General features: G+C 46.4%; 1 protein-coding gene across 1 annotated transcript in view; it reads right to left on the bottom strand.

The window, feature by feature from the left end:
* LOC140421877 (uncharacterized) overlaps nt 1–18342 on the bottom strand; it is a 108113-nt gene that overhangs the window by 37954 nt on the left and 51817 nt on the right. The gene's annotated exons all lie outside the window — the stretch shown is intronic.

Here is an 18342-nt window from a genome sequence, read left to right as displayed (position 1 = left end):
AAATTATGAAGGGAATAGATAGGATAGATGTGGGCAGGTTGTTTCCACTGGTCGGGGAAAGCAGAACTAGGGGGCATAGCCTCAAGATAAGGGGAAGTAGATTTAGGACTGAGTTTAGGAGGAACTTGTGAATCTATGGAATTCCTTGCCCAGTGAAGCAGTAGAGGCTCCTTCATTCAATGTTTTTAAGGTAAAGATAGATAGTTTTTTGAAGAATAAAGGGATTAAGGGTTATGGTGTTCGGGCCGGAAAGTGGAGCTGAGTCCACAAAAGATCAGCCATGATCTCATTGAATGGTGGAGCAGGCTCGAGGGGCCAGATGGCCGACTCCTGCTCCTAGCTGCTCCTAGTTCTTATGTTCTTATGTACCCGATGAACTGAACAAGTTCTATGCCCGCTTTGAACAGTCAGCCAATGTATCAGTGCCACCCACCCCAACAGCCCTGGACACACCCACACCCACTATTACAGCCTCAGAGGTAAGAGCTGCGTTCTTGAAAGTAAATCCGCGGAAAGCGACGGGCCCCAACGGAGTCCCATCGCGCGCACTCAGCCTGCGCCGACCAGCTGGTGAGTGTATTCGCAGATATCTTCAACATCTCACTTCTCCGCTCCGAGGTCCCCACCTCCTTCAAGAAGACCACCATAATACCAGTACCGAAGAAGAACAAGGTAGCCTGCCTCAACAATTACCGACCAGTGGCCCTGACGTCTGTTATCATGAAATGCTTCGAGAGGCTAGTCATGAGATGGATCACTGCCAGCCTCCCAAACAGTCTTGATCCACTGCAGTTTGCCTATCAGCGCAACCGGTCCACAGCAGACGCTATCTCACAGGCTCTGCAATCAACACTCGAACACCTCGACAACAAGGACACCTATGTAAGACTGCTGTTCATCGACTACAGCTCCGCCTTCAACACCATTATCTCGACAAGACTAACAACCAAACTCTGCAATCTTGGACTTGACCCCTCCCTGTGCAGCTGGATCCTTGACTTCCTCACCAACAGACCGCAATCTGTTAGGATAGGCAACAGCACCTCCTCCACAATAGTCCTCAACACCAGGGCCCCGCAAGGATGTGTGCTCAGTCCTCGGCTGTACTCCCTATACACACATGACTGTGTGGCAATATTTAACTCCAGCTCAATCTATAAGTTTGCGGTTGATACGACTGTGATGGGCCGTATCTCAAACAACGACGAATCAGACTACAGGAGGGAGATAAATCACTTGGTTGCATGATGTACCGAAAACAACCTCTCTCTAAATGTTGGAAAGACCAAGGAACTGATCATCGAATTCAGGAAGCGCAGCACGACACACACTCCCATCTGCATCAATGGCTCGAAGTGGAGATGGTCGATAGCTTTAAGTTCCTGGGGGTCACCATCTCCAACAGTCTGTCCTGGTCCTCTCACGTTGATGCAACAGTCAAGAAAGCCCAACAATATGTCTATTTCCTATGGAAGCTAAAGAAAGTTGGCATGTCTGCATCGACTCTCACAACGTTCTACAGATGTGCGATAGGGAGCATCCTATCCAGCTGCATCGCAGCCTGGTATGGCAACTGCTCGGTCCAAGATCGCAAGAAACTGCAGAGTGTGGTGACCTCAGCCCAACGCATCTCACAAGCTTGCCACCCCCACATTGATTCTGTATACACCTCCCGCTGCCTCAGGAAGGCAGACAGCATTGCCAGTGAACCTCCCACCCAGGCATTGCCTTCTTCCAGATCCTTCCATCAGGCAAAAGGTACAGAAGTCTAAAGACCCGCACATCTAGACATAGGAACAGCTTCTTCCCACCGCTACTAGACTCCTCAACGACTCCCCCTCGGACTGATCTGTTCCCTGTATGGACACTATTCATGACGCCCTATGCTGTTCTTGCTCATGTATTTGCTTTGTTTGGCCCCTTGTTCCGCACTGTAACCAATCACTGTTTGTCGATGTACCATTTGTCAATGTTCTCTGTCGATTATTCTTTTGTCTACTATGTATGTACTGTGTACGTTCCCTCAGCCGCAGAAAAATACTTTTCATTGTACCTTGGTACATGCGACAATAAATCAAATCAATTGTCATGCAAGACTGCCTTTAAGAAATGGGTGTGTAAGCAATGTACCTTTAAGAAAACAGTGATGCCAGAGAGTGGGTGGGGCTGGGCTTTAGGTCAGCCATTTTGCAGGTTTTTAGTTTCAGTTTAAAAGCAGTTTCCAGAGAGCTGCAATTTTGCAGTTTGGTTTTGCTGAGAGCAGCTAAAAAGTGCCTGGCTGGTTTTGCTGAGAGCAGTTTAAAAGTAGAAAGCCAGTTTGCGACAGTCTCTGCCATTCTAAAGAAAAAATATATATCCTTTAACCTGATGTGATACTGTTTAAAGGTGTTAAGTCTCTTGGAAGTTTGAAGGAACATTTTAAGGAATTATTTACTGTTGCAATATTTTCTGAGTTATCTTTGAAGTAAGGGGTGTTAAGAGATCCAATGTTTATTTAAGATGTTAAGTTGAGTTCATGGAAGAAACAGTGTTTTGTGTTTAAAAACCCACGTGTCCATAATTGTAATACCACACCTAGGGAAAAAGCCGTGTGCTCGGAAAAGCAACAAATCCATTAAAGGGAGAGGTTGGTTGAACTCCATGATACATTTTGGGGTTCTGAAAAGCATCGCCCATAACAATTGGGGGCTCGTCCGGGATAAAAGTCTATCTATTGGATTACCTTTTGTGAACTTAAAGACAGTGAAGGATTGTTGCTTTTCCGGTGTGGTATTTAGTTTAAGTGGGGAGAGTGTTGTGGACAATGGCTCTTTCAGAGGCTCAGAGGTTTTTGGGGCTGGAGAATGTTACACGCAGTACTTTACGGGCAGAAACGAAAAGTAGACTGTTAGATTTGGCAAAAACATTGCAGTTAACCTTACCTGATAAAATGCGAAAAGATGAGGTAATTATGGCGGTGGTTAAGCATTTAAAGTTGCCTGAGATAGAGTTTGACTCATTGGAAATGACAAAAATTCAGTTGCAAATTAAACAAATGGAACATCAGAAAGAATTAAAGCGGCTGGAATACGAGAGTGAGAGAGAGGAAAAAGAAAGAGAAAGAGAGAGAGAGGGATAAAAAAAGAGAAAGAGAGAGAGAGGAAAAAAAAAAGAGAAAGAGAAAGGAAAAAGAAAAGGAGAGAGAAGAAAGGAGTAAAGAAAGAATAGCCGTAGCAGAACAAAAAGATAAAAGAGAGGGAGTTTGAACTTCAGAAAATGGCCATGAAATATGACAATCAGTTAAAATTGGCAGACGTAAAGTGAAATGTACAGTTGGATGATAGTGATGAGGATAGTGAGAAAAAGCGTCATAGTCGAAGGCTTGGTGGGAATCTATTTAAATATGTCCAAGCATTGCCAAGGTTTGACGAGAAGGAAGTGGAAGCCTTTTTCATTTCATTTTAGAAGGTAGCTAAACAAATGAAATGGCCACAGGACATGTGGGTATTACTGATTCAAACAAAGCTGGTGGGTAGAGCTAGTGAAGTGTTTGCATCACTACCGGAGGAGGTATCTGGAACGTATGAGGAGGTGAAGAAATCCATCTTAAGTGCATATGAGCTAGTGCCTGAAGCCTACAGACAAAGGTTTAGAAATTTAAGGAAAAAATTTGGTCAAACATACATGGAGTTTGAAAGGCTCAAACAGAGTAATTTTGATAGGTGGACAAGGGCTTTGAAAATAGACCAAACGTATGAAGCTCTCAGAGAAATTATACTTTTGGAGGAGTTTAAAAATTCAGTTCCTGATGTAGTGAGAACGCATGTGGAAGAACAGAGGGTTAAAACTGTGAGATTAGCAGCGGAAATGGCAGATGATTATGAATTAGTTCATAAATCAAAGATTGGTTTCCGACATCAGTTTCAGCCTGTGAGGGATAGAAACTGGGGACATGGGAAATACTCAAGTGGTAAAAGTAATCTGATGGGAGACAATAAAGAGAGTGTACCTCAGATTTAAAAATAAATCCAGGAGGGTGGAAAAGAAATGAAAAGTTTCAAATGTTTTCACTGTAATAAACTAGGCCATGTAAAGTCACAGTGTTGGTGGTTGAAGAAATGCACGAAGAATGCTGATGTGGTAAAACAGGATAAGACAGTGGGGTTTGTTAGAGTGGTGTAGCACCATCGATCACACACGAGGCGAGACGTAAAGAACTTCAATCGAGGCTTTATTGAGCAGACTTGTTCAGACTCGTTCCCCAGCAGCTCAGTCACAGAATGCAGCTGCGGGGAGTAAACCGGGTTCTTATACCCCGCCTATCTGGGTGGAGCCCAGTAGGCGGCAGATCCAATCGGGACCCAGCATCTGTCCTCCAATAGCTCCTCGGCATTCATGGTGTACCGTATTACCCCTAATACATACCACCACATTCTCCCCTTGTTAAAAAAGAACCCGGCGGGGTGGTGGGTGGTATGGTGGTAGGGGTTTACAGGGTCGGTGCCTTAACCACTGAACTATATACAATCATGCCGCTTTTACTGGGCCACTGAATTATTCACATTTTACCCGATTTGCAGCGTCAACTATTTACAACAATGCCGCTTTACTGGGCCACTGAATTATATACATCTTAAGTCGACTCGATGAGTCGAGATGGTGCTCTGGTCGCCCTCTCCGGTCATCTCAGCCCGGGTGGTGGTGGTTGTGGTGCTGGCTCGGGTCCAGTCGACTCTGGGAGCATCGCGCTGTCCCCTTCTGTTTCCTTACTCCTGGACGGGCCTGGGAGGAGAACCGATCCCCCCGGGAAGGGAGTGGCTGTGGGGTGCACCGGCGGGAGTGAGGGGATGGTGATTGGTGTTGGGGGGGGGGGGGGTGTGGGGAGCGGCAGGTCCCGCAGAGAGACCGTGTCCTGTCGGCCGTCTGGGTACGCCACGTAGGCGTACTGCGGGTTTGCGTGGAGTAGATGTACCTTTTCCACCAGTGGGTCTGATTTGTGCGCCCGCACATGTTTCTGGAGCAGGATGGGTCCCGGGGCTGCCAGCCAGGTCGGAAGTGACGTTCCAGAAGCGGACTTCCTAGGGCAAACAAGGAGGCGCTCGTGCGGCGTTTGGTTCGTGGTGGTGCACAGCAGGGACCGGATGGAATGAAGGGCATCCGGGAGGACTTCCTGCCAGCGGGAAGTTGGGAGACTCCTAGACCGTAGGGCCAGTAGGACGGTCTTCCAGACCGTTCCGTTCTCCCTCTCTACCTGCCCGTTCCCCCGGGGGTTGTAGCTGGTCGTCCTGCTCGATGCTATGCCCTTGCTGAGCAGGAATTGACGCAGCTCGTCACTCATGAAGGAGGACCCCCTATCGCTATGGATGTAGGCGGGGAAACCAAACAGGGTAAAGATGGTGCAGAGGGCTTTAATGACCGTGGCCGCGGTCATGTCGGGGCAGGGGATGGTGAAGGGGAAACGGGAGTATTCGTCAACGACGTTAAGAAAGTACGTGTTGCGATCGGTGGAGGGGAGGGGGCCTTTGAAATCGAGACTAAGGCGTTCAAAGGGACGGGAAACCTTTATCAGGTGCGCACTATCTGGCCTGAAAAAATGCGGTTTGCATTCTGCGCAGATTTGGCAGTTCCTGGTGACTGTTCGGACGTCCTCGACGGAGTACGGGAGGTTGCGGGCCTTTATAAAGTGGTAGAAGTGAGTGACCCCCGGGTGGCAGAGGTCCTCGTGGAGGGCTTGGAGGCGGTCCACTTGTGCGTTGGCACATGTGCCGCGAGGTAGGGCATCGGACGGGTCGTTCAGCTTTCCGGGATGGTACAAGATCTCATAGTTGTAGGTGGAGAGTTCGATCCTCCACCGCAGGATCTTGTCGTTCTTTATCTTGCCCCGCTGTGCATTATCGAACATGAAGGCTACCGACCGTTGGTCAGTGAGGAGAGTGAATCTCCTACCGGCCAGGTAATGCCTCCAATGTCGCACAGCTTCCACTATGGCTTGTGCCTCCTTTTCTACTGAGGAGTGGCGAATTTCTGAAGCGTGGAGGGTCCGGGAGAAAAAGGCCACGGGTCTGCCCGCTTGGTTGAGTGTCGCCACCAGAGCTACGTCGGATGCATCGCTCTTGACTTGGAAGGGGAGGGACTTGTCGATGGCGTGCATCGTGGCCTTTGCGATATCCGCTTTGATGCGGCAGAAGGCCTGGCGGGCCTCTGTCGACAGGGGAAAAGTAGTGGACTGGATCAGTGGGCGGGCCTTGTCTGCGTACTGGGGGACCCACTGGGCGTAATAAGAAAAGAAGCCCAGGCAGCGTTTCAGGGCTTTGGCACAGTGGGGAAGAGGGAACTCCATGAGGGGGCACATGCGTTCAGGGTCGGGGCCTATCACTCCATTACGCAGTACGTAGCCCAAGATGGCTAGATGGTCGGTGCTAAACACGCATTTTTCCTCGTTGTAGGTGAGGTTGAGGGCGTTAGCGGTCTGGAGGAATTTGCGGAGGTTGGCGTCGTGGTCCTGCTGCTCGTGGCCGCAGATGGTGACGTTGTCGAGGTACGGGAATGTGGCCCGTAAGCCGTGCTGGTCAACCATTCGGTCCATCTCCCGTTGGAAGACCGAGACTCCGTTCGTGACGCCGAATGGAACCCTTAAGAAGTGGTATAGCCGCCCGTCTGCTTCGAAGGCAGTGTCCTTGCGGTCACCGGGGCGAATGGGGAGCTGGTGGTAGGCGGACTTAAGGTCCACGGTGGAGAAGACCTTGTACTGTGCAATCCGATTGACCATGTCGGATATGTGGGGAAGAGGGTACGCATCTAGCTGCGTGTACCTGTTGATGGTCTGACTGTAGTCTACGACCATCCTCTGCTTCTCCCCTGTCTTCACTACTACCATCTGAGCTCTCCAGGGACTATTGCTGGCCTGGATTATGCCTTCCTTCAGCAGCCGCTGGACTTCGGACCTGATAAACGTCCGGTCCTGGATGCTGTACCGTCTGCTCCTAGTGGCGACGGGTTTGCAATCCGGGGTGAGGTTCGCAAACAGGGAGGGCGGTTCGGCCTTGAGTGTCGCGAGGCCGCAGATAGTCAGTGGGGGTATAGGGCCGCCAAATTTAAATGTTAAGCTCTGGAGGTTGCATTGGAAGTCCAACCCCAGGAGAGTGGGAGCGCAGAGATGGGGGAGGACATACAGCCGGTAATTTTTGAACTCTCTCCCCTGCACCATTAGGTTTGCGATGCAGAACCCTTTGATTGCAATGAAGTGGGACCCCGCCGCCAGGAAAGTTTTTTGGGAGCTTGGCCAAATTACAAGGGAACAGCGTCTTACCGTGTCCGGATGAATAAAACTCTCTGTGCTCCCCGAGTCGATCAAGCACGGCGTCTCATGCCCATTCACCAGCACCTTTGTCGTTGTCGTCTGGAGCGTCAGGGGCCGCGACTGGTCGAGGGTCACCGATGCCAAACGTGGTTGGTGCATCAGATCGTTGTCTTCAGGCAGTGTGGAGCCGTCCACGTTGGGGTCCTTGCCTGTCAGCCAAGATGGCGGCGTCCATGGATCGCACGCGGCCGGGGGTGGACAAAATGGCCGCTCCCATGGATCGCACGCGGCCTGTGGGTAGGAAGATGGTGGCGCCCGTCCCCCCCGCGTGGTGTCCGGGGTCCAAAATGGCGGCGCCCGTTGGCCGCCCGTGGGTCGCTGGGGGGGGGGGGTTGAGCCCGTGGTCCCGTTTGTTCCCTGGGGATAGCGGCGGCCCCATGGGACTGGCACACCGCTGCGTAGTGCCCCTTTTTGCCACAGCTTTTACAGGTGGCCGAGCGGGCCGGGCAGCACTGGTGGGGGTGTTTCGGCTGCCCGCAAAAGTAGCAGCGGGGCCCCCCCGGATGGTCTGGGATTCTGGCTGCGCACACTTGCGGAGGGGTGGGGGGGTGCCGGGGGGGTCGGTCGCGGTGGGGGTCCATGGAGCCCAAGGGGCTGTAGTGCGGTTGGGGGCATAGGCGCGGGCGTTTTGGGAGGCCACGTCGAGGGAGGCTGCAAGGGCCCGTGCCTCTGTGAGTCCGAGCGAGCCTTTCTCTGAAAGTCTCTGGCGAATTTGCGACGATGCCAAACCTGCTACGTAAGCGTCTCTGATCAGGAGGTCCATATGTTCATTCGCCGTTACCGCTGGGCAGTCGGTTTCTTCCCAGGATCGTCAGCGCATTGAAGAATTCATCCAGCGATTCCCCGGGGATTTGTCGTCTCGTCGCGAGCTGGTAGCGTGCGTAGACCTGGCTGACGGGCCTAATGTAGGTCTGTTTCAGCAAGTTGATTGCCGCTGGGAATTCTTCCGTGTCCTCGATGAGTGCGTAGATTTCAGGACTCACTCTGGAATGCAGGACCTGCATCTTCTGGTCTTCCATTGGTCTGCCGGGGGCCGTTCGGAGGTACCCCTCAAAGCATGCCAGCCAGTGTTTAAACGCCGATGTTGCGTTAGCTGCTTGGGGGCCGATTCGCAGGCACTCCGGGGCGATCCGGAGCTCCATATTCCTTTTTAAGTCTGCTCAATAAATTGTAGCACCATCGATCACACACGAGGCGAGACGTAGAGAACTTCAATCGAGGCTTTATTGAGCAGACTTGTTCAGACTTGTTCCCCAGCAGCTCAGTCACAGAATGCAGCTGCGGTGAGTAAACCGGGTTCTTATCTGGGTGGAGCCCAGTAGGCGGCAGATCCAATTGGGACCCAGAATCTGTCCTCCAATAGCTCCTCGGCATTCATGGTGTACCATATTACCCATAATACATGCCACCACAAGTGGTAAAGGAAAGCCCAAGGGAAGCGAAGGAGGTGCAAACGATTGTACAGCCTGTTCAAGAAGTAATTGTTAAGAAGGTTCCAGATGTCTTTAAAGAATTTACTTGTGTGGGTAACATTTACTCATGTGTATCAGGAGGAGCAGGTAAAGAAGTCACAATTTTAAGAGATACAGGGTCTAGTCAATCTTTAATGATGAGAGATGAGTAATTATGTAGTTTGGGAAGAATGTTGCCAGAAAAGGTGGCGATATGTGGAATTCAGGGTGAGAGGAATGGGTTCCATTATATAAGGTAAGGCTGGAAAGTCCAGTGATGAATGGTGAAGTGGTAGTAGGGGTAATAGATAAACTATCTTGTCCAGGAATACAGTTTATCTTGGGTAACGATATAGCTGGATCGCAGGTGGGAGTGATGCCTACTGTGGTTGATAAGCCAGTGGAAAATCAGACAACTGAAGTATTGAAGGACGAATATCCTGGGATTTTTCCGGATTGTGTCGTAACAAGGTCGCAAAGTCACAGGTTAAGACAAGAGGAGAAATCAAGGAGTGAAGGTGAAGATGAAGTGCAATTATCAGAAGCGATTTTTGATCAGTTGGTTGAACAAGAACAAGTGGAGGATGAGGCGGATATTTTTAGGTCAGAAAAATTGGCGGAGTTACAACAGAAAGATATAGAAATAAAATGGATATATAAGAAAGCATATACGGAAGAGAAATCTGAGAGTATACCAGAGTGTTATTACCGTAAAAGTGATGTCTTGATGAGAAAATGGAGACCTTTACATATGCAGGCGGATGAAAAGTGGGCAGAAGTTCATCAAGTAGTATTGCCGGTAGGTTATAGAAAGGAGGTGTTGCGAGTTGCACATGAGGTACCAGTGGGAGGTCATTTGGGAATAAGGAAAACTCAAGCTAAAGTCCAGACACATTTTTATTGGCCTGGACTACATAAAGATGTAGTTAAATTTTGTCAATCATGTCAAGTGATAGGGAAACCTCAAGCAGTGATAAAACCAGCACCCTTAATACCCATTCCAGCATTTGAGGAACCTTTTACAAGGGTCCTAATCGATTGTGTAGGACCGCTTCCTAAAACAAAAAGTGGGAATCAATATCTTTTGACTGTAATGGATTTGTCTACTAGGTTTCCAGAGGCCATTCCAGTATGTAATATTACTGCTAAAAAGATTGTGGAGGAGTTACTTAAATTCTTTACTAGATATGGACTACCCACAGAAATTCAATCGGATCAAGGATCGAATTTTACTTCAAAGTTATTCAAAGAAGTTATGGATAGCGTAGGAATAAAACAATTTAAATCAACTGCGTACCATCCAGAATCGCAGGGATCATTAGAAAGGTGGCACCAGACATTAAAGACAATGTTGAGGGCGTATTGTCAAGATTATCCAGAGGATTGGGATAAAGGAATCCCATTCGTCTTGTTTGCAATTAGGGATGCACCGAATGAGTCTACCAAATTTAGTCCTTTTGAACTAATATTTGGTCATGAGGTAAGAGGACCACTTAAATTGATTAAGGAGAAATTGGTGGGTGAGAAATCGGAAATTACACTGTTGGATTACGTGTCAAATTTTAGGGAACGATTAAATAGAGCAGGTGAATTGGCTAGACAACATTTGAAAGTTGCACAAAATGTGATGAAATCATACGCTAATCGCTGGAGGCAGATTTCCAGATCGAGGCTTCAGTCACTGGGAGTGATGAGCCGGATCTAACGCTGTGGGAATGTGAACACATCCTCACCCACCATCTTGGGAAACATGCCCGAGAAATATTCAGTCGTGTTGCGGCCCTCCTTCTCCTCTGGCAATCCCACAATGCCAATGTTCTGTCTCCTGGATCTATTTTTCACTCAGTTTGGCCTTCAATGATTTGTGACATTCAACCATCAAAGTCAGATCGGCTTCTAGAGAGCTGATCCGATCATTGTGATCTGTTAATGCCTTCTTAATGCCATGAGACTTGATGGTCTTATTCGTGCTTTTTTAAAAAATACATTGAGAGTACCCAATTCATTTTTTCCAATTAAGGGGCAATTTGAAATGAAATGAAATGAAAATAGCTTATTTTCACAAGTAGGCTGGCGCGTGCAGATGACGCGGCCCCGATCCTAGCCCAGTGTGGATGGCGCAGGGGTGATCCGCCGTTTTGGCCTGGCCGCTCGGCCCATCGGGGCGTGGTCAGTCAGACTGAACTAAACACGGGTGGTATAAAACAAACAATACTCACCCCGGTCTGCTGTCCATGGGGACTTTCCTTTAATCAGAGCCTTCACATGCAGATAATGATATACAGACAGGCAGCTAATGAACACAGAGAACTGGACATGACCAATGAGCAGGCAGGACACTCAGGGGTGGTATCTCACTATAAACCGCATGAGGCACTCACACTCCACCTCTTTCCACTGATGAACATCTACAGAGTGAATCAGGGTGTCTGTACAGCATCACACCTCCAGCACGTGGCTAAGAGCTAGTCTGGTCCAGTCAGACAGAGTAACCACAATAAGGTTAGCAGAGAGTCGAACTCACAGAGAACTGTGCTAACTGTGCTACTGGTTCAATAAATCAGATTGAACTAACTTCAAGGTCTGGAGTATCTTTTGGTCAAAGCTGCATCCAGTTGCAGCCTGTGTTATCCCAGAGTTATCTGTGAGTTTGCACATCACAGATCTCAAGGTGATGTTTACATCTGAATTTTTCTGTCTGTATATCCGAACCTGCTGATATCTTGCAAAAGGAGTTTACAAATTTCATCACTGTCCAGACAGGATAGAAATTCAGGGAGCTCCGGTGATGCAATGTCGGGAGAGGACAAGCACAAGGTGGCTCCTGCAAGGAAGCTTAACCTCTTGTCGAGCGCCACAAACAGTTTACCTTCTAAAAGCCTCATCATTTAGTGAAATAGACCTTTTACCATATGTTGGTACCCAGGAGAGACAAAAATAAGAAGGATTCTGTTGACTGATTCTGAAACCTCACAGGATTCTTGTAGAAGTAAGACGCCGGGGGTGGGTTCTTCTTTCCCTTTTCCAACCACTCCACTAACAGCCGAGGATCTGTTTTTCACATTTTGGCTAACCACTGTGTTACCGTGCCACCCGTGCTGGAGAAGAATGGAGGATGTTGTTTATTATTTTAACCAATAGATTTTGAGCTTGCAGTGCATTGTCTCTTGAATAAACTGTAATAATAGTAATCTTTATTGTCACAAATCAGCTTACATTAACACTGCAATGAAGTTACTGTGAAAAGAGCACGAGAGATGGCTGATAATTAACCGTTTGAAATTTACAAACAGTGAGAATCTGTATGTTTTGTTTGTTTTATGTGGATGTTCGTATATATATTTTTAAAATTTAGAGTACCCAATTTTTTTTCCCAATTAAGGGGCAATTTAGAGTGGCCAATCCACCTATCTTGCACATCTTTGGGTTGTGGGGGTGAGACCCACGCAAACACAGGGAGAATGTGCAAACTCCACACGGACAGTGACCCAGGATTGAACCTGGGTCCCCGGCGCCGTAAGGCAGCAGTGCTAACCACTGTGCCACCGTGCTGCCCCTTGATGTTCATATATTTGTGTTACCATTGTTTTGGACTATATTCATCCAAAGGTTCATCTTTCTGGGGAATTAACTTGTATGGAGTTTTTAATGACAGACACTCTGGAAGTTTACCAAAGAACCAGAAGGACGTTTAAGTGATTAATTTTGTTCATTGTTGCTTTAAATCACTTGATGTGTTTCGCTACTTGTGGATGAATAATATTTGTGCGGTGTGTTGTGGTATGGGGAGCACACGGCCCACTCTACAGGTGTGGCACAACAGAAATGGAAAAGTATTTTTTTTAAACAAAACAATGTTTATTCAATGAACTCAAGTTAACCTTTTTAAAACATACAGTGAACATCTTAGCAACCATTAATTCAAATACAACCCCCAAAGACTCCAACACTAAGTAACCCTTTTAAGCTGTTCTTTTAACATCCACAAGACTTAGCAAACCTCTAAACAGAAGCACATCAGGGTTTACATTCAATACTGAGACCTTTTACAATTCTGGGTTCATCAAATGATCCATAGATAGTCTTTGGATGGCAGACTTCAGATGCAGCTCACTGAAAAACAGACACACCCCAGCTTTTTCTCAAACTGAAACTAAAAAGCAGAAGTAGTGATCAGCTCCACCCACACTCTGACATCACTCCAGTAACATGAGCAGCTCCATTTCTTAAAGGTACATTTCTTAAACACCCATTTCTTAAAGGTACTCTCACATGGCAGGTGTCTGTTTCAAGGTTCAATATTTTTTGTCTCATATTGTGATTTTGAGATCGTTGTTCAAATGATTTAAGTCAAACTGCTAACAAAGCGAGATGCAGCTAACAAACCTTTGAAAATAGCGTTCTCAACCTGGAGTCATGCTTTCTGGCCAGTAACATGATTCCAGAATATATTTTGATAAATATGTGGGCATTTTAATCCGGATACAAATTCACACATCTAAGAATGGGATCATTTTAATTCAATAGGGTTGATTGGCATTTGGGATATTTTAAATGATTATGGTCAATCCGGTGTTGATCTTGCGCTAAACCATCTTGTCAGGTTCTCAAGGTTATTCCTGACACAATGAATGAGAAAAAAAATTGAGATAGGAAAAAAGGGTGTAAAGTCGACATTATTAAATAAAATGAGTCCCTGAATGTGTCTCTGGTTGGGTCGAAACGATGAAGGGTGGTGACGTAATGATGTCTCGTTGAAAACTTTTGCTCCAACTCTTTCCAATCTCGCAGAGAATTAACCTTTGCCTGTCAACAGCTGAAGATGAATTTATATTTTACAGGAATTGGGAATTCTCCCCGTGTCTGCTTGGGTCTCACCCCCAAAACCCAAAGATGTGCAGGGTAGGTGGATTGGCCACACTAAGTTTGAATTGTCAGATATGTTCAGATTAATTAGGGGCAGCACGGTAGCATTGTGGATAGCACAATTGCTTCACAGCTCCAGGGTCCCAGGTTCGATTCCGGCTTGGGTCACTGTCTGTGCGGAGTCTGCACATCCTCCCCGTGTGTGCGTGGGTTTCCTCCGGGTGCTCCGGTTTCCTCCCACAGTCCAAAGAAGTGCAGGTTAGGTGGATTGGCCATGATAAATTGCCCTTAGTGTCCAAAATTGCCCTTAGTGTTGGGTGGGGTTACTGGGTTATGGGGATAGGGTGGAGGTGTGGACCTTGGGTAGGGTGCTCTTTCCAAGAGCCGGTGCAGACACGATGGGCCGAATGGTCTCCTTCTGCACTGTAAATTCTATGATAATCTATGAAACCCATTTTGCCCCAAGCAGAATGGATCTTTCATGTTTTACTTTGCAGATAATTTGAGAGTTTTTAATAGACTTTCAATATTGCAGCAATAGTTGGCCCGAGATAAAATCTAGTGAAAGGAGGGCGGGCATCTAGCATGGAGTGACAAAAGACAGGAGGGATAGTGGAGTGCAAGGTTGCAATGACCAGTCTTAAACAACTACTAGCAACAACACCGGCATTAGGACCGTCAGATTTTACTTGCCCACTTCCACGTATACGGCTATAATAATGGGAATTACTACATTGCTGTAGTGACCCAACAATATAGAGATTATGCTCAACTTGTAGCCTTTTCCTCAAACAAGCCATCAGCAGTTGCTGCTGGATATAGAAATTAGATATTGTCAGCTGGATGTACCTTTAAGAAATAGGTGTTTATCAAATAGCTGCAGTGATGTCAGTGTGTGGGTGGAGCTGGGCTGTCTTTCTGTCCTTTTACTTTCGTTTTGAGCTGTAAAGCTGCTTTGTGGCTCTGTTTTTGGTTTCATTTCAGAGTAGGAGAGCTGTATTCAAAGCAAGCAGATGTGTAATGACCTCTCTCTCTACAAGCTAAAGAATGTCTTCAGCTCACTTGATGATTTCAAAGTAATACCTGTTTCTGTAGAGAATTTAAATCTGCTGTCTTTGTAAAAAGGGTTTAACTTATGGATGTTGCTGGGAAAGGTATTAAGGGTTACCCATAGAGTTTTGTATCTGTGGGGTTACGTGTGTTGTTAGTTGATAAGATGTTTACTGTGTGTTTATAAAATGTTAACTGGGTTCATAGAATAAACATTGTTTTGTTTTTAAAATACTTAAGGTCTCTGTTGCATAACACCTGGAGAGTGGACCGTTGTGCTCCCCATAACCAAAATCTGTTAAAAGTCGTGGGTCAGGTGAACTCCATGATATACTTTGGAGTTTTCTAAACCCTGGCCCATAACAGTATTGAACACCCCTTTGTGCAGATTCTGAACATGGAAAGATTAAAAATGATCTCAGATGCTAGATGGTCTCAAGGGGAGCATCAATTACTAAAACGGATTACAGTGGTTAAGGACGAGAGGAACAATCCAGTGGGATAAATGAACATGGAGGAAAGGAACATGTCTGTGATATGCAGATGGGAATTAAGGAAATTAATAGGGTAGAAGAGCCATTGTGACCCTGTTTGTTGATGGCTTACAGCGGAGTGAAGGAAGAACCAAGAACAGGATGGGCGATAGTTGAACAAGGCGGGACAAAGTTAAAAATGGAACCTATTTGATGGGTAACGAGAACGATGATGAACCAAAAAAATGTACATTTAAAGGGATTTTAAGACCAAAAAAAACATGCACACATACCAGGTATACCAGGGCAAAACTTATTTGAAGAAGAGATGAAATAGACATTAATAGAACTCTGAAACCCAACAACACTGTTGTTTGAATTTGGGACAAGTCTCAGATGTGAAAAAGCAATGTAATTTAGCACGTGTACGTCAAAAAAATGTAATTTAAGTCAGAGAATACCCCATGTCTGTGTACCCCAAAACCCAAGGATGTGCAGGGTGGATGGATTGGCCATGCTAAATTGCCCCTTAATTGGAAAAAATATAATTGGGTACTCTTAAGTTTAAAAAATAAATTAAGGCAAAGAATAAGCCATCAAAATATGTTACTGCCTGGAGTCAAAGAGAAATGTTTAATTTGTGTTTTGACAATTTTAATGAAGATACTTTATCAGACTGCACGATTTCTCCAGGGCTCATGAGTGCGATAGGATAGTAATTAGTGGGATGCATTGAATTGGACGGGATTCAGTAACAGGATATTGGATAAGAGGCAGGAAATCAAAACAATAAATGGGAATTGGAATTCTGGGTACAATTCAATGGAATATTTAAATTAGGCATTAGTACAGGACAGTCTTGAGGAGGTTAGTACATTGATAAAAACCTTCCTTTGGTAATGCATGTGTTCTTACCTATGTTTTTATTTAAGAGAACAAAATTTGATACTCTGGTCACCACCTGAGGCATCGGGATCATACGTGGAGATATAATCAATAACTTTGAGATCTTTTGATAAGATCACAAAGAGTTCAAGAATGTCTGGCATGACATTTTGGGCACTGTGTAAGTGTGCAGATGAGGTACATGTGAAGTAATTAATCGGCTGGAAAACAGTTCAAAATGGACGCTTTATAGGGTTTGAAATGACTTGCGTTAGCACTGCTGCCTCACGGTGCCGAGGTCCCAGGTTCGATCCCAGCCCTGTCCGTGTGGAGTTTGCACATTCTCCCAGTGTTTGCGTGGGTTTCGCCCCCACAACCCAAAGGTGTGCAGGGTAGGTGGATTGGCCACGCTAAATTGCCCCTTAATTGGAAAAACGAATTGGGTACTCGAAATTTAAAAAAAGAAATGACTTGCCATTATGCATTGAAGAGCAGGTCCCATGCATGTACACTACTTGACAAACAGCTTGGCATGAAAGGTTAATGGGGCCAATAGAGTGAAACACCTTCCAATTATCAAGGCACTGACACATACTTCATGGAGAAAGTGGCTTTAAAACAAGTGAGATAGAATTAAACACTCCATTAGCTGTCGAGAATGAGTATAATTCATGTGAAAGGGTGAATAATTTGGAGTGGAACAATTAAGTGCATGGTAGTAAGTAAACTTGGTGAAAAGTATCCAGAAGATGGATACAGACGAATGGGGAGCTGAAGAATATCTTGAGTCCATGCGTGATGTTACTTTGAATAATACTGAGTGAGGTGACCTGCAAGTGGGGAGTGTCAGAGAAAAAGGAACATCAATCTAATTATTCTGAGATCACATTGAAGTTGCAATAGGTTACGGGATATAATAAAACGTGACACAGTGTTTTAAAAACTTTTTTGCCCAGGGCCCAGTTTTGCCAACCCGTCATCCTTCGGGACCCACACCGGCCAACCTTTGCGACCAACGCCGTCTGACCTTTGTGACCCTCGCTGGCTGACCTTCGCGACCCACCATTTTCACTGACCTTTAATGTGACCAATGAGCTTGCTTGTTACTCATCTTGTCACTTGCTTTGTTATTCAATGATACATTTCTGATAATGACTTCAGCTGATGATTTAAGATCTCACTGCGTCCGTGGAAAACAACAGAGGGTTTGTGCTCGAACTCACTATGTTTAGTCTTCAGATATCTTTGAAGTTTTGAGGGTTTTAAACTTTCATTTGCCTGCATATAACACACATCAACTTTGAATCCTTATTTGCAGTAGAATAATTAATAACCCACACCTCAAGTAATCATCTTTATGCTGCTTTGTTCCTGTTTTCAGCTTCTTCTTCATGGGTTGTTCACCAGAGGCCCAGGAGTTCACACCAGCACTGCTGGCAGCTACAAAATGGAGGAATCGCTCTCACACCCAGAACACATGACGTCAGCACGGGCACATGACCTGCTCTCTGCAGACGCTCTCGGTGGGAGGACTCGGTTGTTTTCTGAAAGTGGCCCTGGACAGCGCACTGACGTCAGAAGGCTGTCCATCTGGCCTTGCACACCGCATGATCCTGCACGCAAGCTCGGGATGGCCAGCACTCTCAAAAGTCCATCGCTGCCGGCATTTATAAAGACCGGTCGCGTTAGTCGGCCGTTCCTCCCGCGGATGCCGCGACCCTCCCGAAACCTGCCCGCAACCCACCAGCGAGTTGCAACACAGAATTTGAAAACCTCTGACGCAACACAAGTGAAGTGAAGAGAAAAAAAATGGATTTTCTTCTTGCACAGATCACCCCATGCAAGGGAGAGAGAACATAGAACATAGAACAATACAGCGCAGTACAGGCCCTTCGGCCCACGATGTTGCACCGAAACAAAAGCCATCTAACCTACACTATGCCATTATCATCCATATGTTTATCCAATAAACTTTTAAATGCCCTCAATGTTGGCGAGTTCACTACTGTAGCAGGTAGGGCATTCCACGGCCTCACTACTCTTTGCGTAAAGAACCTACCTCTGACCTCTGTCCTATATCTATTACCCCTCAGTTTAAAGTTATGTCCCCTCGTGCCAGCCATATCCATCCGCGGGAGAAGGCTCTCACTGTCCACCCTATCCAACCCCCTGATCATTTTGTATGCCTCTATTAAGTCTCCTCTTAACCTTCTTCTCTCCAACGAAAACAACCTCAAGTCCATCAGCCTTTCCTCATAAGATTTTCCCTCCATACCAG

The sequence above is a fragment of the Scyliorhinus torazame genome, chromosome 5 (assembly GCF_047496885.1).
Source record: "Scyliorhinus torazame isolate Kashiwa2021f chromosome 5, sScyTor2.1, whole genome shotgun sequence".
Lineage (NCBI taxonomy): Eukaryota > Metazoa > Chordata > Chondrichthyes > Carcharhiniformes > Scyliorhinidae > Scyliorhinus > Scyliorhinus torazame.
This window is presented reverse-complemented; position numbering and strand designations above follow the sequence as displayed.